This window comes from Schistocerca piceifrons, chromosome 1 (assembly GCF_021461385.2).
Source record: "Schistocerca piceifrons isolate TAMUIC-IGC-003096 chromosome 1, iqSchPice1.1, whole genome shotgun sequence".
Taxonomy (NCBI): domain Eukaryota; kingdom Metazoa; phylum Arthropoda; class Insecta; order Orthoptera; family Acrididae; genus Schistocerca; species Schistocerca piceifrons.
Window position 1 is genome coordinate 350,999,912 of NC_060138.1, and position 26,348 is coordinate 351,026,259.

Consider the following 26,348-nt stretch of genomic DNA (forward strand, 5'->3'; position numbering starts at 1 on the left):
TTTTGGATGGTTTTATGTTTGTTGTACTTTCCAAATTATAAGTTATTGTAGTGCCAATTTGGGTGCATGGAGGTCAGAGAAATTTGGAAAATGAAAATTAATAATGCATATCTAGGAAGAGAGATGTGTGTTTATCTACTTATCTGAGAATGTTTTGGAGGAATAATTTATTGTTGTTTGGAGTAACGATTTGTGTATGCAGCTTCACTGCACAGAATTAAACGAGGGGTGAGATGTGTTCACAATAATTGTTAGTTTTGAGTCTAAGGGAGTTATTTAAATTAAAATAAAATATTAATTTGCCGATGAAGTTGATTGGGAAACTGTCACGAGATGCATTTCTCTAGTGGGACTTGTATAACATGTCAGAATCATTGAAGAATTTACGAGCATCTTGCAAATGCTGTAAATCAATTGCTTGCTGTGTAGTTTAGCTCTGTTTGTATTGATTCCACTGGTGGAAGCATTCAGTGGTGCTTCTGGGTGGTTTCAGGAAGTTTTTGTTTTCTGGTATCTACACCCGATTCGAATTTCAACAGATTTATACTCGAAAAATGTTGGCGATGGAATTCAGAGCCATACAGAATTTCGTCAGGGTACTCAGCTCTGATTCTGTGGAGTGCCGTTGGAGGCTTTGCTGTGACAAAAAGGTTCTGTGAAAGTGAGCGCAGTGGCTCTGATGTTTCTGCGGCATTTCAAGAGACAAGTCAGTTTTGATAAATGTATAGTTTTATTTGGCATTTAATTAATGTGCCGCATTTCATAGTTTATGTTAGATATAAGTTTCTTTAAATTTAAAGTATGCTACATCAACACCACTACAAATAATTACACTATTGATCTGGCGCTTAGGTTATTTATGTTATTGTATTATGAATTTGTGTCTTATAAATTTGGGTGCTACTTCATTACATATGCAGCAGGCCAACATGCTATGAAGTGGAGGTGTGTGAGCTAACGAGCATTTTGCTCTCATTTCAGTATATGGCCAAAAGAGTCAGCCTTCAGGAATTGTGAAATGAACCCTATAGTCCAGGAGCGGGTGCCACAAAGAGTGCAGATTCACCACAGAATGGGGAAACTCACAGACATCTATTGTCTATTGAGGCCTAAACGCTGTAGTGTGCGAGTGAGACAGATGAGAACCTACGTCATAGGGAAACCCAGTAGAAGCTGTTCGCAGGCAAGGAGATGTGGCAGTGTTAAATATGGTGGACCTATGATCGGCCATAAAGGAAAACATTTATGAAAACTATTTAATTCTGTAGTAATGCAGAGAATGAAGCCACAGTAATTTTAATCTGACATCCTCCATAACTTTCATGGTGATCCCAATAAAACTTGAATATTGATCATATGTATAATAGTTAAGGATTTACTGTTAAAGTGAAATTAACAGGTTTTGTAACAAAGACCCAAATGCTAAAATCTGAACCCCTTGCTCGATCTTGACAATCCACATTTCATATAGAAGCACATCATTAAAATGACAAATGTTGTAAATATCAACTCTGTAACTTAATTTGTTTAAAAGACATAGTAAATTTAAGTTATCAGTATTTTCAGTTAAGTATCAGTTCATTTCCTCCACACAAAACACATTGGACGATGACAGCATGGCACCTTATTGAATCATTAGGCAATAGAATATTTGTTGTAAAGTTTAGTGCATAAAAGTTACTTTTGTTCTTTATTTATTTGTCAGACAGCAGATTGGTGCAAGGCTACTGGCCATGACATTCGAAGTTAAGAAGGAAGATGTATTGGTTTTATGTAAAAGAATTTAACAATAGATATTATTGTTACTTTATTTAGAATATGAAAGTGAGCAAGCTTTGATTATTTAAATATGTTAAAATGTAAAATAATGTAGAATAAGCTGTAGCCAATCAGATGGACAGCTTCAGGAAAGGGAACTGCCCTAGTCAGTTGAGAGATATTCAGCACAGGGAAAATGTGCCTGGGTATGGGCAGAGGAACAGTGCTGGTGCAGATGTGAAAGCAGACAGTTAGGCTGGAGACACCAAAGGGTACTGTTCGGATTGAGACATGAAAGTGGACAGTCGGTCTTTAGGTAGCTAGGAAGTGAAAAGACTTAGAAAATTTTGCATTGTGTTGTATTGCGAGACTTAGTCTCTGAGTGGAGAGCATCCACACGCCTGGCGTGAACTCTGCCTTTTCCTGTAAATAACAAGGTGGAGTATTGGACTTTTGTTTCACGATAAGATTGTGAATGATCGAACTGTGTCAAATGGATATGCACTCGAGTGTAACAGTAACTTTAAATACGACCACTTTCACTATTAGTTTGTTTCCTGAATAAACATTATTCTAACCAAATGCCAACTGTGTGGCCTACACCATTTATAGGTCATTAATTTAGTTCTTGATATTATTATTATTACTGTTATTATATGTTATATTAATGTTGTATTTCACAAACTTTGTATCAGCCATACAACTTAACCAAAACTTAACCAAAGGGTCACAAGTATCTAATTTAGGGCGTGTAATGTGACACATGTGGTTCAACCCCTAGATGAGTTTGAGCCAAGACTTTTTGGTGAAGAGGAACTGCGAGTGAGCCCGAACATCTATGGGATGTTAGCTCGATACTCATACCATCTCAACCTCTTTAGTTTCATTTCTTTTACCCCAGCTCTGCATGCTTCAACTTCTTTGGCAGGCATCATATATCATAAGCCATGACTCAAATCCAAGTATCTGCCTTTTGTGAGCAGTATGCTCCTATTTGTGATAATTTGTAGTGCACTGTCTGTAGTAGGTAGATATCTTATTTTGAATCCAGGTGGGACACACAGTCTTGACTTGTGTTGTAACATGGTTTCGTGGGAAGTATGGTCAATATTCAGGGATATGACAGGAGTGGTCATTCGAAGCAAAAAGTCTAATAAATATTGCCTCAAAAATGCATAGTTTAAGGGCAGTGAGCACTTCTTCATTTTTGATACTGTGAAACAAATCTCTCGTACTGCAACTCTTTGCTTTCAATATTCTAGCAGGAGGTAGTAAAGACCAAAACAAGAATAAATTGTCTAGTAAACATGGGCTCTAAAATGCGTACCTTAAGAGCTATGAGCACTTGGTCAGTAGAAAAGTTATATCTCACAGTGGTGAACATGAAGTTCTGCTGATAGCTCATAAGGTACGCATTTTAGAGTCCACGTTTAGAGATAATTGCTTCAAATGATTGTTCTCTCAATATCTATGAATGTTCACCAGTCCTCTTGGAACAACCTGTATTTATAACCAGGAAGTAATAATCTTATAAAGTATGTCAGCTGATTTCCATACAATTTATGCTCTGATTTTGAGAGGATCTTGGTATTAGGATTGATTAAGATTTGACCACTGTGTATGATGCTTCTTTTGCAAGTATGTTCATATTAGTCATTTTGGCTCATTCATTGATGCACTGGTGATAAACATAAGCACCTTATTGTTGTTCTGTTCTGCTTAAGTTTAACATCCTTACAGCCTTAAAAGTTTGCAAAATAGCAAGTACCTCTTCCAGTTATAATCTGTTTGAGCAATACTGACATAATCTATTGGACTAAAAGGAGACAACACTACAACAATACATGTTGAGTTGGTGGAAGTGTATGGCAACGGTTCACCATTCTATGACACAGTGATTAGGGGGTCCAGATGCTTCCAGTATAGTCAGACACGTGTGAATGACAAAGAATGAAGTGGCTGGCTATCTCTCAGTGAAGAGCTACATACCATAAGAGAAGTGGGAGGTCTGTTGCTCCAAGATCGGCACGTCAAAATTATGGTGACAGTGAAAAATTAAAAATATCTTGCCTGACATTTTGAACATGTAAAAGGTTGCCATCTTGTGGGCCTGATGACTGCTCATGCTCTGTGAAAAAGCCCACAGGATTGAGGCACTAGTGGAAATGTTGCAGCTGTGTCAGGCAAATTGAGATGACTTCCTTAGCTGCCTAATCACCGTGGATAGGTGCTGCATTTGTCACTATGACCCCAAGACAAAGGAGCAAAGCAGTGCACTGGAAACTTATGGATTACACCAGATATATTGCAAGCAATTGTCAGTTATGCCATGTTACAGATGCAGCTTGTTGATGAGTAGGGAGACCAAATTGAACATATGTTGTGACTTGTGACCATACACTAATAAATGTACCAGAACAATGAGTATCAAGTATTTGATCATTGCTCCTATTTTCCTTAACTGACACTACATTCTGGCTGTGTACTGCACCATATTTTCACATGGTGACAGAAAGTGGAACTATTATTTTTTCCACATACTCTGTGAGCACACCAATCAACAAACATTCTGATGACATTTAGTATTCTTCAATGTATGCAGCCTGCATTGCAGCACTCCGAATACCATCAGTTTAATTATAACCACCTGGTATTTTGAGAATAACAACACGATCTTCAAGACATCAGACTCCAGTCTTCTACAGTAAAAGTCTCTGCTTATGCAAGCAGTTATTCAGCTTGCCACTGATTGTATGTCCTCCAGTGAGATATCCTGCCAAATTCTGTCCGATTGGAGTGTTAGATCATCACAATCCTGAGATGGATGGAGGGCTCTCCCAGTATGGTCCAAACTTCCTCAATTGGGGAGATATCCGGTGACCTTGCTGGCCAAGGTAGGTCTTGATGAGCATGAAGACAAGCTGTAAAAACTCTCGTCATTTGCAGACGGGCATTATCTTGCTTAAATGAAGCCCAGGGTGGCTTGCCATGAAGGACAGCAAAATAGGCTTCACATTTCAGCAACATAATGGGCACCCACACACAGCGAGAGTTCCTGCTGCTTGTCCTTGTGCATGCCAAACCCTACTTTGTCCTGCAAGCTCACCAGATCTCTCACCAATTGAAAGCATTTAGAGCATTGAGGGCAGGGCCCTCCCACCACTCTGTCAATCAATACCAGGCCGAATAATGGCTTGAATAAGGACCAGAGGTGGATCAACAGATTGACTTGTTCAATTTTTTAAGCTCCTTATGTTGAATAAATCATCCTGTTATAATGTCAAGTTTAACACATATATTTCAGAACGACACAACACATATAAGTCACAGAGTAAGTTGACAGGCAAGACATGTGTACACGTTAGCATTCAAATGAGCACTGAGTCCCAGTCTAGCGGCTGCTGCTCGGCTGGCCACTTAGGTGGCACAGCTGCTGCATGGCTGGCAGACAGCACCGCACATGGAGGACGCGCGTAATTGCGCAGCGGCGCTTTGAATGATCGGCGAGTCACAACACATCCATTTTTTCTGGATTGCAATAATTTGTTTGTCTGTACACGTACATCACATCTACCAATTTCCATTCCATTTAGATAATACCTTTGTAGCACATCATTTTATTTGTCTTAGAGTGTATGTGCCACGCTGAAAAGAATGTGTAGAGAAGGACCAACACTATCACCAACATTCATGGTTGCAGCTTAATTTTTTTCAAGGTGATAATTAAAACTTACTGACTTTTGTACCTCCTTATTGCTTACTGCAATAGCAAAAGCAATGATTGTCACCAGTATTTCAGAGAGGATACACCGGTAATACATGATAGTCTATTACAGTGGACGTCTTGCAGTATTATAGCCATGACACTGATGCTCACTTCACGATGAACTCAGTTTATATTTTTTCTTCGCATCACCACTGTCTCGGTTCTAGGCACGCAGTCCGGAACCACGCAACTACTACAGTCGCAGGTTCGAATCCTGCCTCGGGCATGGATGTGTGTGATGTCCTTAGGTTAGTTAGGTTTAAGTAGTTCTAAGTTCTAGGGGACTGATGACCACAGCTGTTAAGTCCCATAGTGCTCAGAGCCATTTGAACCATTTGAACCACTGTCTCAGAATTTTTCAGATATATGCTTGATTCCAGCCACGAACCCCATTACAACATGCGTTTTTTGCTCCTGTTGCAGTCTGTTTGTTTCATTCTGTTACCTCCCTCCCTTGTCAATGTGTCGTAATTTTCACATTTCTTTTTGTTTTGTTTATATTTTGTGGATATTCGTCATGATAGTACTTGCAGATTATCTTGTGGTGGATCACCCTAATTATCTTTACATCATGTAGCATAATGCATAATATCCCTGTGTCAGCTTGCCCTTCATCTTTACCTACAGCACATCAAATGATTTACGAATTAAAAAATTCAGTGCAGTGTTTTCCATTTACAGCCACATTTTGTCCACTATTTGCTTTTCTTCCCTTTTTCTCTGCTACTGCAAAGTATTGCCTCTTTTCTATTTATTATTTCAGTATTGTTGTAGGGAAGTTCTGGTTGAATATAGATACTTTGGAGTAAAGGGAATCATTCACTGAAAAGCAGAAATGTTGAGTTCTTGACGGATATCCACGAAAAGGAAAGCTTCCACAGTAATCCTTTTTTGAGCTAGACTACAAATAAAACACACACACACACACACACACACACACACACACACACACACACTCTCTCTCTCTCTCTCTCTCTCTCTCTCTCTCTCTCTCTCTCTCTCTCTATCTCAGGCACCTACATGGTGCCGGCTGTACAAACAATGCCAGTGCTGCATTTGAATTTGATTGGGATGGCTGTTGTGTCAGCTGGGGTGGCAGGAGGCAGGAGGCGGGGGAGAGGTTGGGGATGGGTGGCTAGTGGCTCGGAGCAAGGCAGCCAGTTAGCTGATTAAGAATGCAGGAGGGAGGCGTTGTAGGTGCGTGGACTAGGCATATGATGCATGGTTGTTGGAGCCAGTGGGGAGAAGGATATGCTGAGACAGATGTGGGAATGCAAATGGGGAAGCAGTAACAGGATGGAGGAGGAAGGGGAAACTGTTGGGAGAAGGATACAGGGACAGTGGAAATTGAGGCCAAGATCATTACAGGAGCGAAGGATGTGTTGCAAACACAAGTCCCACCCGTGTAATTCAGAGAAGCTGTTAGTGAATTCAACAATCTAGATTACCCAGGTTGTGAAGCAACCATTGAAACTGAGCATCATATATTTGGCAGTTGCCATTCATCCTGGTGGACATCAGGTTGGCAGTCATACAGGATTTAAAGAAAACTGTGCAGTATTTGTAGCAGTGTTGATATATGATATGGTTGCTTTCAAAGGTGGCCCGTCCTCTGATGGGACAGGGTAAGTCTGTGACAGGACTGGAATAGGAAGAGCTGGGTGGGTTGATTGGGCAGGTCTTGTACCTTTATCTCTCACAGGGATATGATCCCTGTAGCAACGAGATGGGAGTGAGAATAGTGTAAAGATGGATTTAGGATGCTGTATCAGTTGGGTGGGTGGCAGAACACTACTTTAGGAGGACTGGGAAGGATCTAGGTAAATGTCTCAGGGCATGATGATAGGTACTCAAGGCCCTGGCAAAGGATTTGGTTCAGTAGTTCCAGTTCAGGGTGATATTGGATGATACATGTGACACTTATTTGTAGTTGATTCTTGGGGCTGGTAGGAGGATTAGAGGTGTGTGAGGATGCGGCATGGGAAATCCATTTGAGGACTAGGTCTGGGGGATAGTGCCTATCTGTGAAGGTCGAGCTGTGTGGGAGGGATTTTTGGTGTGGAAGGGATGGCAGCTGCCCAAATGCTGGTACTGTTGGAGGCTGGTGTTAGAAGTGTGAATAGATTCATCAGAGAGGAAGAAGTCAGTGTCCAGGGAGGTGAAAAGTTGGGTTGAGGAGGACCAGCAGAAGCAGGTGGGAGAATAGGTATTGAAGTTGTGAAGGAATGAGGATAGAGTGTCTTGGCCCTGAGTCCAGATCATGAAAATATCAAATGAACTTGAACTGGACTATGAGTTGGCATTTTGTGAGGCTGGAAGGTTTCCTCTACATGGCCCATAAACAGATTGGCACAGGAATGTGCCATATGGGTGCCCATGGCTGTGCCACAGATTTATTTGTTTCAGAGGAAAAGTAGTTGTATGTTAGGATAAAGTTAGTAAGGTGTGTGAGGAATGAGGTAGTGGATATGGAGTTTGAAGGATGTTGGGAGACATGTTCAGTAGTGGGAAGACCATGACATGAGTGGTATTGGTGTATTGGGAAGAGGCTTTAACAATGAAAAGTTGGGATGCAGGAAGTAAAGGGTGAATGATGGTGGAAGGTAAGAGAAGGAAGTGGTTTGTGTATTTGATGTTAGAGGTAGGTTTTGGGCAGTTGGTTGGAAGCATTGGTCAACAAGATTGGAAATCCTTTCAATGGGACCACAGTAGCCAGTGACAGTGAGTTGTCCAGGACTGTTACATTTGGGGATTTTGGGGAGTGTGTAGAAGATGGGTGTGCAAGGTGTCACTGGAGTGATGAAGGGGGTTGGACTCAAGGGAGAGGTTCTGGAAAGGGCATGTGGAGTTCAATAGGGATTAAAGGTTATGTTGGATTTCTGTGATGGGATCACTATGGCAGAGCCAGTTTAGTTCATGTTCAGTTTCATTGGCAATATCTTCAGTGTCTGGACTCAGGGTTAAGGCACTTTATCCTCCTTCCTTCACAATTGCAAAGTCTTCTCTCCATCTACTTCACCTGGTCCATCCTAACTTGATGTTACTCCTTCCTGGAAATTGATCTCCTCCTCCCTGATGGCTCCATCCACACCTTTGTCCACATTAAACCCACTAGCCACTGGCAGTATTTGCATTTCAACAACTGCCATCCCTTCCACACAAAAATCACTCCCATACACCATGGCCACTTGTCACTGCAGATATGCTGAGTATCTGCAGTGTCAAGAACTCCCTTGTTCCAGTATGCTAAAGGTCTCCTTGAGGCCTTCACATACAGGCACTACCCTCCAGATCTATTCATCAAACAGATTTCCCATGCCATTCTTCACACATCCTCAATCTCCTGCCATCCCCAAGAATCAGCTACAAAAGAGCACTCACTTCATCACCAGTTGTCTCCATGGACTGGAACAACTGAACCACATCCTTCATCAGGGCTTTGATTATCTATCATCATGCCCAGAAATGAGGGACGTCCTACCCTAGATTGTTCTCATCCCTCTTAAGGTGGTGCTTTCACCCATCCAATCTCTATAACGTCCTACCCATCCCTGTGCCTCTCCAAATCACAATCCCTTGCCACAGGGGTCAAGAAAACCAAGGTGCAAGACCTGCCCAGGCCACCCATCCAGCTCTTCCTACTCGAGTTCTTTCACTGGATTATCCTACCCTGTCAAAGACCAGGCCATCTGTGAAAGCAGCCATGTCAGATACCAGCTCTGCTGCAAACACTGCACAGCTATTTATGTTGGTATGACTACTACCCACTTGTAAACCAAGATGAATGTCCAGTACTAAACTGATGCCAAGAACAAAATTGATCACCAGTGGCACATTGTGCTGCTGGGCACAAAATGCTCAATTGAAATAGTTGCTTCATAGCCTGGGCCATATGGATGCTTACCTCCACCACCAGCTTCCTTGAACTACTCAGATGTGAACTGTCCTTGCAACACTTCCTTTATTTCCATAATCATGCTGGTCTCAATCCTTGTTAACTCACTCCATCCAACAGTTTTTCCTTCTTCCTTCCAGCCACCCCTTTCGGGTTTATTTCTTCACATCACCCTGAGTGTGCGCTGCTCATCATCAGCTCCAAAAACTGTGCATCACATTCCTAGCTTGTGCATCTGCCTCTCCTCCCTCCTGCATTTCTTGCAGGTAAACAGGCTGCCTCCCTCTGAGCCACCAGCCTCCTACTGTCACCACCTCTCCCTGCCTCCCACCTCTCCCTCTCTATCCATCCTACCTACATAACCCCCATCACAACCTAGTCACCTGCCACAATACAGCACTGCCACTACGTATCCAGCCAGGGCCATGTAGCACATAGGTGTGTCTTTGTACTCCTCATGGTCCAAAAAGCATCACACCAGAAGCTAGCAAGTTTTAATTTTTTTGTGTGTGTCCCTGTTGATGACTGAATGCCTCTACTTTTTGGTGGATAGTCTCCTTTACTCCAGAGTATTCACTTTTTTTAATTACAACTAGCTGATTACTCTCTCATCAGGCTTTTAAATCTCCTGTATTGCTCTTTAGTGCCTTGCTCGACCCAGTTCTTGGATGATTTCTCTGCTTAATTACTGAGTCATCTTGTTTTCTCCACTCATTTCGTCTCTCCCTCCCCCTCCCCTTCCCCTTCCTTTTCCCTCCCACCCCCAGTCCCCCTCCACTACTCCACTCCCCCTCCACCTCCCCACCCCCTCTCCCTCTCCCTGTCCCTCTCCCTCTCCCTGTCCCTCTCCCCCTCCCTCTCCCTCTCCCCCTCCCCCTCCCTCTCCCCCTCCCACTCCCCCTCACTCTCCCCATCCCCTCTCCCCCTGCCTCTGCCGCTGCCTCTCTCTCTGCCTCCCTCCCTCTCTCTCTTGCTTCTGCCTGCCCCCTCTCCCCCTGCCACTGCCTCTGTCTCTCTCTCTCTGCCTCCCTCCCTCTCTCTCTTGCTTCTGCCCACCCCCTCTCTCTCTCTCTCTCTCTCACTTCCCCCAACTTATTCTCTCACTTCCCCCAACTTCTCTCTCTCTCTATCTCTCCCCCCCCCCCCTCCCCCACCCCCGCACACACACACACACACACACACACACACACACACACACACACACACACACACACATTTGATAAATGAGTTTTTCCCTCTACATTCATTACACTAGGTTAAAATTCATTCATTCATGTACCACAGAACCCATAATGAAGGATAATCTTTGGACATGTGGAATGAGTTGAGCTATACTTTAATAGACAGACGTAGCCACTGCAGGTTGCTTCTGGAAACAGTTTGCCCATGAAAAGCAAAGGTTCTAGATTTGAGGCCCAATCTGCCACACAATTTTTATCTGCCAAAAGTTTCCATCCTTACAGTAATTTAGAAAGTTCTCACTGAAGAACATAATATATTTAGAAAGGTAAGATCAACTACAGACAATGTATTTATTCTCCAACAAGTAACACAGAAAATACAAGAAATCGAGTTGTAAACAAATGCTACCTTTTTTATTTCATTTCAAGCCAGTTATGTACTATGCCAAGACAATTATTTATTTCTCTATTCCTCCATATTCTCCAAAATTATTTCATTTCAGATTTTTTTTATGAATTGTGTTTTATTCATCTCATGACGTACATCTGCAATCCATTTAGTTTCCATACAGGAGACATGACAAAAATTTATAATACAGTTACAATGATTTTTACATTAATAAATAATAGCACTACAATAAATAATAACACTATAAGGATATTTTTTGGAATATGTAACACATTGTATCCCGCTCAAATTTCCAGTTTGTCCTGCATGAATTCATCCACTGAGTAATGCCAGTAACACTTCAATGTCAGTACCTCATATAGCTTTCTTTTAAGTGAACCTAAATTCATCTGCATCAAATTGTTCCCTTTTAATTTGTTACAAATTTTCTTTCCCATGTATTGAGCAGACATTTGTAAAGGCCTGTGTATGTGCTGATGGATATGTGTGTGTATACCTGTCCTTTTTTCCCCCTAAGGTAAGTCTTTCCGCTCCCGGGATTGGAATGACTCCTTACCCTCTCCCTTAAAACCCACATCCTTTCGTCTTTCCCTCTCCTTCCCTCTTTCCTGATGAAGCAACCGTTGGTTGCGAAAGCTTGAATTTTGTGTGTATGTTTGTGCGTCTATCAACATGCCAGCGCGTTCATTTGGTAAGTCATATATATATATATATATATATATATATATATATATATATATATATATATATATATATATATATATATATATATATATATATAAAATAAAGGGAAACATTCCACGTGGGAAAAATTTATCAATAAACAAAGATGATGTGACTTACCAAACGAAAGCGCTGGCAGGTCGAAAGACACACAAACAAACACAAACATACACACAAAATTCAAGCTTTAGCAACAAACTGTTGCCTCATCAGGAAAGAGGGAAGGAGAGGGAAAGATGAAAGGATATATATATATATATACCAGGATGGCCCCCTCGTATGCCAACCTATTCATGGGTCGCTTAGAGGAAGCCTTCCTGGTTACCCAGGCCTGCCAACCCGAAGTTTGGTACAGATTTATTGATGACATTTTCGTGATCTGGACTCACAGTGAAGAAGAACTCCAGAATTTCCTCTCCAACCTCAACTCCTTTGGTTCCATCAGATTCACCTGGTCCTACTCCAAATCCCATGCCACTTTCCTTGACGTTGACCTCCACCTGTCCAATGGCCAGCTTCACACGTCCGTCCACATTAAACCCACCAACAAGCAACAGTACCTCCATTATGACAGCTGCCACCCATTCCACATCAAACGGTCCCTTCCCTACAGCCTAGGTCTTCGTGGCAAACGAATCTGCTCCAGTCCGGAATCCTTGAACCATTACACCAACAACCTAAAAACAGCTTTTGCATCCCGTAACTACCCTCCCGACCTGGTACAGAAGCAAATAACCAGAGCCACATCCTCATCTCCTCAAACCCGGAACCTTCCACAGAAGAACCCAAAAAGTGCCCCACTTGTGACAGGATACTTTCCGGGACTGGATCAGATTCTGAATGTGGCTCTCCAGCAGGGATACGACTTCCTCAAATCCTGCCCTGAAATGAGATCCATCCTTCATGAAATCCTCCCCACTCCACCAAGAGTGTCTTTCCGCCGTCCACCTAACCTTCGCAACCTCTTAGTTCATCCCTATGAAATCCCCAAACCACCTTCCCTACCCTCTGGCTCCTACCCCTGTAACCGCCCCCGGTGTAAAACCTGTCCCATGCACCCTCCCACCACCACCACCTATTCCAGTCCTGTAACCCGGAAGGTGTACACGATCAAAGGCAGAGCCACGTGTGAAAGCACCCACGTGATTTACCAACTGACCTGCCTACACTGTGAAGCGTTCTATGTGGGAATGACCAGCAACAAACTGTCCATTCGCATGAATGGACACAGGCAGACAGTGTTTGTTGGTAATGAGGATCACCCTGTGGCTAAACATGCCTTGGTGCACGGCCAGCACATCTTGGCACAGTGTTACACCGTCCGGGTTATCTGGATACTTCCCACTAACACCAACCTGTCAGAACTCCGGAGATGGGAACTTGCCCTTCAGCATGTCCTTTCTTCTCGCTATCCGCCAGGCCTCAATCTCCGCTAATTTCTAATTTCAATTTGCCGCCGCTCATACCTCACCTGTCTTTCAACTTCATCTTTGCCTCTGTACATCCGCCCCGACTGACATCTCTGCCCAAACTCTTTGCCTTTACAAATGTCTGCTTGTGTCTGTGTATGTGTGGATGGATATGTGTGTGTGTGCGAGTGTATACCTGTCCTTTTTTCCCCCTAAGGTAAGTCTTTCCGCTCCCGGGATTGGAATGACTCCTTACCCTCTCCCTTAAAACCCATATCCTTTTGTCTTTCCTTCTCCTTCCCTCTTTCCTGACGAGGCAACCATTGGTTGCGAAAGCTAGAATTTTGTGTGTATGTTTGTGTTTGTCTGTGTGTCTATCGACCTGCCAGCGCTTTTGTTTGGTAAGTTTCATCATCTTTCTTTTTAGATATATTTTTCCCACGTGGAATGTTTCTCTCTATTTTTATATATATATATATATATATATATATATATATATATATATATATATATATATATATACATACAGAGTTTTGTGTCTGTGTATGTGCGGATGGATATGTGTGTGTGTGCGCGACTGTATACCAGTCCTTTTTTTCCCCGAAGATAAGTCTTTCCGCTCCTGGGATTGGAATGACTCCTTACCCTCTCTCTTAAAACCCACATCCTTTTGTCTTTCCCTCTCCTTCCCTCTTTCCTGATGAAGCAACCATTTGTTGTGAAAGCTTGAATTTTGTGTGTATGTTTGTGTTTGTTTGTGCATCTATCGACCTGCCAGCACTTTCGTTTGGTAAGTCACATCATCTTTGTTTTTAGATATATTTTTCCCATGTGGAATGGTTCCCCCTCTATAGACACACACACACACACACACACACACACACACACACACACACACACACACACACACACATCACTTGAGTCCATAATGTATCATACATACTCTATGAATCAATTGGTATAGTTAATCTTACAATTACTTTTTATTGCAGATTTTACTGTATACTTCCCTCTTCAATCATTTGACCTATCTGCCATTGCCTTGTTGCCTATCACGACACATATTTTTTTTACTAGTCTGTAAGGCTCAAGATTGGTTTTCTCCTATTCTTTTAGTTGCTTCCCATCTTAGCTAGCTCTTCATATCATTATGCTTGTGTATAATGTGTGGCACCCAATGTGATCATTTTTGTTTGTTATTTCACTGCTTACATTACTACATGCACATTTTAGTTTTGTCACAGTTTTATACATTTTATTTTTCATCAATTAAGCCCATAATGCATCATACATGTGATCGTTTACTTAGCATGCTCTATATTAGCTTAATTTTTATCATTGTAGTTGCTGTTTTTGTTCTTCGTTCATTCATTTTACTTATGTTACATTGTCTTGTTGCCTGAAATATCATGTAATGTCACATGGTTGAGAGTTATTCAGCCTATTGCCATGCTACAGCTTGTTCACGTTCTATTATGTTCTTAAATCAACTACTGTAAGTTCTCTGACCAATCAGTTCCTATTTTCTGTATCTTCACTGATAATGTTAATTTACTTGCTTGTGCACCATTGGCACCTGCACAATTCTATGCTTCCAGATCTCTGACATCACCCCCCACTCACTCAGGGTTGGCATTGCTACCATGTGGTTGCCCAGTGTGACTACAGCATTTGTTCTCAGTTTCTGTTTCCTTTGTCCCATCTGCCTGAATGTTAAATTATTAGGCCCTCCCCTTTTTTCTAGTTCTGCCAAAGTGCAGTGATTTGAGCTATTGCACTGACTAACCCAACTGCATGTAATGTGTTACTACATACAATAGTCATCTTGTTTCAGCAGTCTGCTCTTTTGGTCTTTACATATATGTTGCACTATATTTCTTTCCTCTGCCTCTGTATGTTACAGTTTCATACACCTGACGATCTGATTTTAAGATCCCGATCAAGTTACAGTTTGAATAAATAATTAGTGTAACTGAAGCAGATCTCTCTACTTTAAGTTAAATTTCGTCTTGAAAGAGAGTGCAGTTTTATCCTGCAGGCTCTTGATGCTGAATTTTCTCTTGGAATGATTTGAGAAGTAAGATCAAGGTTTATGATGTATGAGAATCATCAGATGGCTAACTAGCAGTTTGTGACCAGTCCAGCAATCATTAATTTTTCAAGCTGTTTTTGTGATCAGAATCTTTTTCCTGTGACACTGGTGACTGAAGACATAGTCAATGATATGCCAGTGTTTGGAGTGTGGATGTATCCTCACACTTATAATGATTGGATAAACAGAACTGTTTACTAGTGATAAAAAGCTCATGCTCAGCACACAGACCAAGAAGTAGCAGCTCATTTGCATTGCAGCTTCCAGCATGCATTGAAGTCACCAAGTAACCAGAGCTTATATTTAATGGGTATGTTAATGCAAGCCGGCCGTGGTGGCCTTGCGGTTCTAGGCGCTTCACTCCAGAACCGGGAGACTGCTACGGCCACAGGTTCGAATCCTGCCTCGGGCATGGATATGTGTGATGTCCTTAGGTTAGTTAGGTTTAAGTAGTTCTAAGTTCTTGGGGACTGATGACCTCAGATGTTAAGCCCCATAGTGCTCAGAGCCATTTGAACCATTTTTTTTTATCTTAATGCAAACATTGTTCACTTGATGATAGGACTGATTCCTTGTATTTCCATTGCTGCGTAAAATGGGCACATTGGCAGAGACAAGGATAATAAAAACATTTCCTGAAAGAAGACTTTGAAGAGTCATAATTCCTTCATTGATAGCAATGGGGATTAATCAACATTCCTTCACTATTTTGTTTTCACTGCAAATTGTGTGACTCTCCTGCATCCTTTCTTTTCAAGGATGGTATTCTTCACCTGGTAGTTTGGGATAACTTAAAGCAGCAACATCTCTATCTAATCTGGCTGGCTCACAGGTGATAAGGGCTGTTTTCCTTTTTCATCTGTTACCATTTAAGTCCAGGAGAGTCCTGACATTTCATGTTCCAATAGTCATAAGCGTATTGTTCTCTCATGGTTTCCACCTACACATAGGTGCAGATTCCCAGCTAGGTGTAACTATGACTACCAATTTTAATCCTACCTTTTCTAGGGCAATTCATATTCAGGGTGGGCACTGGTTATCCTAAATAGGCCAACTCAGTTGCAGATGCATGAACTGATCCCTGAGTAATCACAGGAGTTTTCAGGAAGACGACCAACACATATCTGCTGCCAATGTGCAGGTTCAGACTAGCAGCTTCCAGTCTCACTCAAGCCTGATACTACTGTTCTTATCCTATTACCACTAGACTTAAAGAAAACAAGCAGGAACATTGCTATTCACATGACTTTGTTTAAAATGGTTCTTAGCTTGAAAGGACGTAACCCACCGACTATGATTCTGGAACAATTCATTGTGGCACATGGACATGGGCCATGTGATTTTAGACATTACAACTGCAACAGACTGTCATGAGTGCAAGGACAGTAGAGAAGTGACTTCATATGGCATGACTTCTTCTGCCTACATGATTGTTGTGTATCTCTGATGTGAAAAGTTCCTCTTCCATCCATTTCACTATTGGGTCCTAGGATGCTGGGGAAAAAGGCTATGGAAAAAAGATGTGGGAAAAGATGGGACATTGTGCAACCCATTTTATTAGGTTTATTTGTTAAAACCTGCCAGCAGCTACACTACCATCAGTATAGTCCTCAGCTTTGTGGAAACATGCCCAATCCCTCCACGGATATAAGGCTGTGTCCCCTGTCTGTGATCAAGAGAGGATATGTGGCACCATCCTTTATAAATAAATAAAAAAAATACAGTGTCCAGTCACATTAATGTGATCATCTTTTGCAGTGTGGACTGAGAGGGATGTGGAATCATGATAACTCCAGTGCCTTGGGCAGGTGTGCTATGTTTCTTGGTTGAGGATTCCTGTCAAAGTGATCCCACAGATTCTTGATTGTGTTTACATCCAAGAAGTTTGGTGGTTAGGGGAGTATGGTAAACTCATCCCGATGCTCTTTAAATCATGCACATACACATTGCATTATCCTGCTGGTAGATGCCATCCCGCTAAGGATAACCAAACTGCATGTAGGGCTGTACATGGTCCCCACAATGACAGATGCTTACTTGTGTTGATCCATTGTGCCTTCCAGAATGACTATATCACCCAGGTAATGCCACAAAACATTCTTCCCCAGACTATAACACTCCCTCTTCTCATCTGGACCATTCCAACAACTGTTGTAAGGTGTTTGCTTTCAGTGGTTTCACGCAGTACACGCCAATGGCCGTCTCTCTAATGGAGCATAAAACGTGATTCATCTGAAAAAGCCACCTGTTACCAGTCACTGGATGTGCAGTTGTGGTACCAGCATGAAAATGCCAGTCTTCTTCACCAATGAACAACAGTTGTCATGGGTGCGTGGAATAGGCGCCTGCTGTGGAGGTCCATATGCAGCAACATTCACTGAATGATCATTGAGGAGGCACTGTTGGTAACCCCTGATTCATCTGGGTGGTCAACTGTTCAACGAGTGCATGTCTATACCTTACTACTGTTGTTCATCCCTGTCATCTATGGCCTGTGGTGCACCACAGTTGCCTTGGAGCTCAATTTGGATTGTGCCATTTTGCAATGCACGACATACTGTAACCACAGCAACACAAGAACAGTTTACAAACCTAGGCATTCCAGAAACACTTCCAATCTTGGCCCTAAAGCCAATACTGTGTCCTTTAGCATGTCAGATGAATCACTCCATTTCCACATTATGACAATGAATGCACTGTTTCGCGTCCTCCCGACACACTTTATATACCTCCACTTCCAGTTCTGTCACCTGTTATCTGTCATTGGTTGCTGCACACTGATGTCAGACATAGCAGTGGTCATGTCAATGTTACTGGACCATGTAATGTTGGCCAAGAATAAAAAGTAAAGTTTGTAAAGCAATGGTCCAGCCAACTTAATGTAAAAAAGAAACTGCAGAAATGAATTTCTGGAAAATAAAAATAGGTTACTCAGCAGAAGACCTAATAAGAATTCGAAGACTGGGAATTAGAACTAGTTGAATGTAAAAGGCCTAATTATAAAAATTTCTTTTCTGGATCCCACCCCTCTTATCACAATGCTTTCACCTTTTCAGGGTCTGTAGTCCCTGTCCTTCACAAATCTGCTAACTGCAAAAACACATCTCCATGACACCAGAATCCCAGAACCATCTCTGATCCTTCTGCAAGCCAATGTTACTGTGAAATCCCTGCTACATACATCCCACATCTGAAATTGAATCCCTTGCACTACCTCTGTAAATCATGCAGCCTACTGCCATCCCACTGCTGCCTTGGGCACCACTATCCAACCTCTATCCTACCCACAGTGTTACTCCTTGTCAGCTCCTCATAGCACCCAGAGCCTGCCTAGCTGACCTTTTCAGATTTACACATCTCCAAAATTTCCCTACCAACACTCCACTCAATCCAGAGATGAAACAATCCCAGACCACTGTTGTTAACCTTTCCACCAAAATCCTCAGCTCCATAGAAGTTTCAGTTGCTCACCTTCAGCCCTATACTTAAATTTAACCATATTGGACTTGTCAGAGACCTACTCTCCTTCCCCCAATCACTGCAATGGAAACACTTCTTTGCCAGCAATCCTTCCAACCAAAGTCCCCTATTTCCAACATTGTGCCCTGCCTCTCCCAGTTCATTCCACCATCCATTTTAGGGAGTTGGGCATTCTGATTACTGCTTCATAGTATATTTACTCCCTCATGAAGTTTGTTGCAAATAATCCACTACAGTTCAAAAGGAAGAATGAGATATAAAATTACAGTACCAGAAGGAAAAATGACATTCATTACTCCATATTAAGGTTGTCTTTGGCATAAAAGTGGTGCACAATGCTGCAACAAAAATTTTTGATAACTTACCCAGTGATACAAAATGTCTCACAGAGAGCGAAGTAAAATTTGATAACAAACTGAGCCCCTTCTCCTTTACAGCTCCTTTTATTCCACTGAAGAGTTTCTGTTACTGTAATGTGTAAAAGGTGGTGGGTAGGAATTACTAACTCACATCTGCATGTCTTTTTTCTTTTGAAATGTTCAGAATGTAGCTGTATGGACAAATTAATTTGTGATGTGAATGTAAAATGACACATTCCACATCATTACTATCTATCATGCAAAGTGATCCATGGAATGTGTAACTAACTAACTAACTGTGATCCTCTGCTCCCCTCCCACCTAACCATCCCCTGGCCACTTTCTAAGAATTCCTTACCTCCAACTTAACCTCACCATCCTTCCACAGGACTCTTTCTAAGAATGCCAACCTGTCAACGGAAGAAAGGATAGGCACTGCACACTCCGCCAGGCAGTGCTGACTTCTCTCCCCCTCAACATGTCATGTGGACAGTGACTAGTGATCAATTCTTTTCATAATATTGTTGAGTCCTCAGATTTATAGATACTATACTAAATGTCACCTAGTTTGAGTCTGGGGAAATATTTTAAAACAAGAATAATAAAAAATGAAGGCTTATCCTTTCTTCTATTGCAGTTTGAATTACTATGAAAAAACATATTGTCTACTTAAGGAATTATTATCTGCACTGCCTATTGACCACATCAAGAAGGTATAAAATTTCAACATAAATTATTCAGTAGGCTAACATTAGAAGAAAATTATGATCATTTGCATGTACAGGGTGTTTTATGTGGAATCATAAATATTGCAGGAGGTGATAGTGCAAACTAATTCAAATAACATATTCAGTATAACTTTTGTCCAGTTTTATTGGTTAGGTGGTGTAGAAGCATGACATATTTGCTGATCCATTTTTTGGAGAATGTTAGGTTTAGATGTTGTGCCACCTGATGGCTATAATGTACATGGGTCCATGATGGAAGCATTGCTGTTAATGAAACAGACCCAATCAGCTCACTGTCTGTCATTTCACACCATATGCTTACAAAGATGTACCCCTAAAAATTTTTGTTTTTGTCAGACGACTGGTGTTAAATACAGGTGTTATTGATATTGCCATGAGTGATAGTGGCTTACTCTGCATTGGAATTAGTCAACAGACTGCAATTAACCAGTGGCAAATTTCCAATTGCTGTCCAGTTTTTATTGACTCTACGCCTACAGTGTGGAGTCAGAAGCTGTGGTAAATTGTTTAACAATCCCAAGTTTGCACTGTCAGTCCAGTTGAGATAAAAATGTTTTTCTCTCTCAGTATACAGGGTGAACATTAATAAAACCAATAAACTGCATAGAGGAAAAAGGTCCTATGAACATTCGCTCATATTCAAAACAAACAGAACATCTTGAATGAGCAGAGATACAATGTTCATATTCACAAGATATGTACATTAGTATGTTCTGCAGAAATGATTAAAATTTGAACCATGTTGGCCCGTGGGTTCAAGGTCAACATCAACATTGCAGTGCAACACCACCTACTAGTAAAGTCTGCCTACAGCTCTCTTTATTGCTATAAACCAAAGCTGATGGATCAGTGTGACTTGAGCAGATGTGCAGGATGCCATGCAGATGTATGTGTGAACCATGTCATCAGACCAGTGAGTCAGAGGGAGCATTGGCATGAGAGAATGTGGTGCATCCGTCTGGGAAATCGCTGCTCATGTGGGATGAAGTGCTTCAGCAGTGTGATGGGTGTGTGCAGAATGCTTCACGGAAGGCCATAGAACACGATGAGATGGGTCAGGTCACACCACCCAGGCCATTTCCCAGAGCAGACCTACACCTCATCGGGATGGCATTACAGGACAGATCTTCATCCACCTGGACTCTGGCACAATAGGAGAACAGTGGAACACATTGTACACTACCAGGGGTGACAGTCCATCACTATTTATTATGGTATGGGTTTCATGTGCATTGTTCCCTCCTCCACATACCTTTGCTGAATATGCAGAAACAGGCTAGATGGCAATGGTGTATGGGGCGGCATCACTGGGGACAGGAGTAGCATCATAGTGTTTCTGGATGAGTCCATGTTCTTTTTATGTGAAAATGATGGCCGCATTTAGGTTCACCACAGGCAGGGGAGTGGCATCACAGTGACTGAATTTGTGAAAGACATACAGCGCCAACTCGAAGCCTTATGGTATGGGGTACTATTGGGTACAACCACAAATCATTGTTGGTATGTGTACAGGGCACTGTGACCAGTGTGACCATGTGAATGATGTCCTGCGACTCATAGACATACCCTTCCTGCATAGCACCACAGATGCCATTTTTCAGCAAGGCAATGCACGACCACATGTTGCTGCATGAATACATGCCTTCTTGGTGTCACAGGCTGTCAGCCTTTTGCCCAGGTCGGCCAGATTGCCACACTTGTTGCCAATCGAAAATGGGTGCAGTGTTGTGACCCAATGGCAACCACTACAGATGAACTTTGGAAACAGGTGAATGCTGCTTGGATGGGGATAACACAGGACACCATTCGCACCTTATACATATTGAAGCCATCACACATGGAATAAGTTATCAGCGCCCATGGTGGACACTGTGCCTACTAGGCAACAGGGCACATGCTGAACCAAGATTAATGAAATGCTGCTCATTGTACAGAACATACTAATGCACATGTCCTGTGAATATCAACTTCCTGTCTCTTGTTGTTCAAGGTGTTCTGCTTTTTCTGAACATGAATATATGTCCAGAAATGGGCAGTGTACATAGGACAACAACAATTCGTCTCAGAATACCGTACAGAGCTGCATCGCATCCATTTCACAATAGATGCTTAAAATGGTGTCCATGGTATTGCAGGTGATAGGGATGGTAGCAGTTGTCATGCAGGAATACATAACTGTACTTTGGCTTAGACCATGTTGGCAGGCCACATACCTGGAGCTTGTACTAGGATTCATCTCAACATCTTGCAGAACCCGGACCTCCAAATCTGTTGTACGGACAATCCACCACCACCCTGCATGTCTGTCTGTGAAAGGACCCATGACCACACAAACACCAAAAAGGGCATGAACTGTTATGTGGTATGGTTGGTGTCTGTGTGGGTTCTTGTTTTGGTGTAGCCATGCTGCCTCTCGATTGTTCCCACCTGCTTGGCTGTACACAATCACTATCTTGGCTTGTTCCCAGCATGAATACTCATTCTTCTGGTTACATTACACTGCAACACACAAGGAACACATGGCACATGATCAGAGGAACTGTTATTTGTCAGCTCCGTCTACCATGGCAATGATGCATTTCCAGACACATGTTTCTGGGACCTTTTTTCCACCATTTTCCAAGAATCTGTTCCCTGCTGTTTGTCAGTTTTATTAACATTCATCCTGTATATATTCAGTAAGGGTATATGAAATGTTTCTATATTCATACTCTGCAAATCACTGTGAAGTGCATTGCAGACAGTATTTGCAATTGTACCAGTTATTAGGGATTTATCCCCTTCCTTTCATGTATGGAGCACAGGAAGAATGATGGCTCTGTGGGTGTTGTAATTAGTCTAATCTTGTCTGTGCAATCCCTATGGAAGCAATTCATAGTGGGTTGTAGCATGTTCCTGGATTCATCACTTAAAGTTGATGTTTGAAACTCTATAAGTAGACTTTCACAGGACGGTTTGTATCCGTCTTCCAGTTTCTGCCAGTTCAGTCATTTCAGCGTCTCCTTTATGCTCTTCCATCAGTCAAATAAAACTGCGACCATTCATGTTGCCTTTGTTTGTATGTTTTAGCCCTTTTTAGTATGAGCCCTAGACACTTGAGCAATATTGGAGGATGGGTGCCACTAGTGTTTTACAAGCTGTCTCCTCTTCAGATAGTCTCCATTCTCTAGTATTCTATCAATGAACCAAAATCTGCCACCTGCTTACCTAGGACTTAGCTTATATGACCTTTCCATTTCATATCCCTACAAATTGCTACACCCAGGTATTTGTATGAATTTACTGAGTTCTACAATGACTAATTGTTACTAGTCATGGGATACCACATTTTTTGTTAGGTTTGTGAATTGCGCAATTTTACATTTCAGAACATTTAAAACAAGTTGCCAATCTGACTGAATATTTGTGCAATTTTTCTCTGATAGGACTCTTCACCGCCCTACCCCCCTCCCCTTCTATTCTTTTAACCCTCCTAATACCGTGGGGTCTATAATGACCCCAGGCCGTAATTGTCTGTAAAATATACCTTATTTGCTATTCCTAAAAATTATGAAAAATTCGGACTCTTCCTGAATTAAATAATGGGTTCGTAATACATTAATATAACTTTTTGAAAATATTTATTTTTTCAGAAAATCAAGAGAGAACCATTGAATACCATTGGGGTTAAATGCGACCCCATTCCTCTCTTGTGGTATTATTACCCAATAATGCTGCATTGAATCCGTAACTGTTGCTTTATTTCCTTTGTTTTATTCTTGTAAATATTGTTGTAATGTGTGATTTTTGCCAATACTTTATAAGCCGACAGTTATTTGTTCCATACAAGCGGAGACTACTATTGTGTGTGTTGCATTTTGTGGAAAATGTCTCATCACCTTTCCGAAGACGAAGTGCTTGAAATATTACTGCAGGATAATCCTCTATCTGGAGAATCAAATAGTGATATCAGCGATATAGTTTCTGATGTCTCATGCAGCGATGGAGAAACTGACGTCTTAGAAGAGAATATTCCTCAATCAGACGGAAGTTCAGAAGAAGATTTGAACAGCGCAGATGTCAAGCCTGAACAGAAAGTAACATGTATTTCTGACTGTTATATATAAGTACACAATGTATTTTTGTAAATGTGCGTTAGGGTCTAGAGCCAAGATATAGCCTTTGTATTTTTTATTTTATTTTGTGTAGGTTTAAAAACAAAGAAGAATTGTGGCACAAACATGAGTTGAGAAGAGCTTGTGGAAGAGAAGAGAGATGGAACATAATGCGAGTAAAGCCAGGTCCTACAAAATTTGCAGTGAAATGTGTAGACTCCATAGAATCAGCTTTTCAGATGTTTCTTAGGAGAAACATTGTTGATGTGGACTAACAAAGAGGGTAGTCTTGTTTACGGTAGTAAATGGAAACCAGTAGATGCCATTGAACTGAAGTGCTTTATCGGAGTCTTGATCCTAGCAGGTGCTTACAAGGCCCATAATGAGGCATTTACACATCCGTGGAACAAAGAGGATGGTAGACCCCTATTTAGTGAAGCAATGGCTAGAAATCGCTTTACGCAGATTTCAAGGTGCATCTGATGTGATGACGCAGATGTGAGACATCACAACTGTGCTCCTGGCAAGCTCACTCCCATTAGAGAAATATTTGAAATGTGGGTACACACATTGCAAGAAGCGTATGTTTCTCACAGCAACGTAACAATTGATGAACAACTTGTGGCATTTCATGGTAGATGTCCATTTCGGCAATATATTCCTTCAAAACCAGGAAAATATGGGTTGAAATTATGGGCTGTATGTGATAGTGCAACGTCTTACGTTCTCAGTCTCCAAGTTTACACTGGTCAAAAACAAAATGAATCTCGTGAAGTTGTTCAAGACAAGAGAGTTGCTTTAGATATGGTGAAAGACTTAGAAAACAGTGGCAGAAATGTAAAAACTGACAATTTTTTCACTAGCCTTAGTTTGGCGAGAGAACTTCTCAAAATCTATCTCACACTCTTAGGAACAATTAGAAAAAATAAAAGAGGACTACCACAAGCTTTCACTCAGACCAAAGGTCGAGTCAAATATTCATCTATTTTTGGATTCCAAGAGCATACTTCAATTGTCTCATATTGTCTGAAAAAGGGAAAAGTTCTAACTTTGCTCAGTACAATGCATTCAAGGAAGGAAGTGGAAGATCATGGAGAATGCAAGCCAGTAATGATTCTGGATTATAACAAAACAAAATCAGGAGTAGATACCATGGACAAGCTGGTTAGAACGTAGACTACAAAGAGGATGAGCAGAAGGTGGCCAATGGTATTATTTTACAACATGATTTATTTCAGTGCACTGAATGCATTTGTCATATGGCTACATCTTTTACCAGACTGGGCAGAAAGGAACAACTACAAGAGACGGGCATTTCTCATAGAATTAGGAAAGCAGTTCATTGGAAGAAAGCCAGACAAATTTATTTCCCCGGTACTTCCATCAACAGGACAGACAAAAAGAAAGAGGAAGGTGTCCATTTTGTAAAAGGTCTGAGGATAGAAAATTCACCGATGAATGTTCAAAATGTGGATGTTCTGTGTGTAAAAACTACTCTGCCATTTATTACTGTAAGTGTAATGCGTCATAAATGTCAATTCGGAATTTAATAAAAAATGTTTGTAGTTTCACGAGAATCGTTTGTAAATTTCAAGGAAATAAATAATTTAAAAAAAATAGACATTTTAATTTAATATAATGTCACTGACATCATGTTTTAGATTGTGGAAAACATAAAGAATGTGATTTTATTCTACCATTATTAAAACTATCCTTAATACAAAATAAATTCCGTTGGGGTCACTAAAGACCCCAATGGTACTCACAAGGGAATGGTCAGACTTGTCATGTCGAAACCTGTGTTGCTTTTTTTACCACTGTGAGTTAACATTGCAAGACGTCTGTATGCAGAATTTTAGCTGCTGACATGACCTGGAAGTCTGTAAACAATTTTATGAAGTAAGACATTATTGTCGCATGGTTTCCGCGCTTGTAACTGCCTCTTGTACAACCCTGACCTCTCTCGCTACGTTATACCAACGCCATCTAGGGACAAGATGGTGTTAGCTACGCGCCGCTCTCTTGCCACAGCAGTGAGAGAGCTGATTCCCACAGTGAAAGCGATCGTATGATAATTAAACATGTAGTGGTGTGGCAAGACAGCCAAGCCACTCGGAGGTAGCCGAAAGGCACGCGTTAAGCTCACGCAGATTGGCGTGAGGTCTAGAACAGGTCAGAGAAGTAAGACTAGCAAAACAGGAGGTACTGGTAGAATACTTAAGTTTAATCAACAATCGGTGTACATCTCTCTTCACTGTACATAATTTCCATTTCAATATACACTGGTAATGGCGCCTTGCTAGGTCGTAGCAAATGACGTAGCTGAAGGCTATGCTAACTATCGTCTCGGCAAATGAGAGCGTAATTTGTCAGTGAACCATTGCTATTAACGTCGGCTGTACAACTGGGGCGAGTGCTAGTACATCTCTCTAG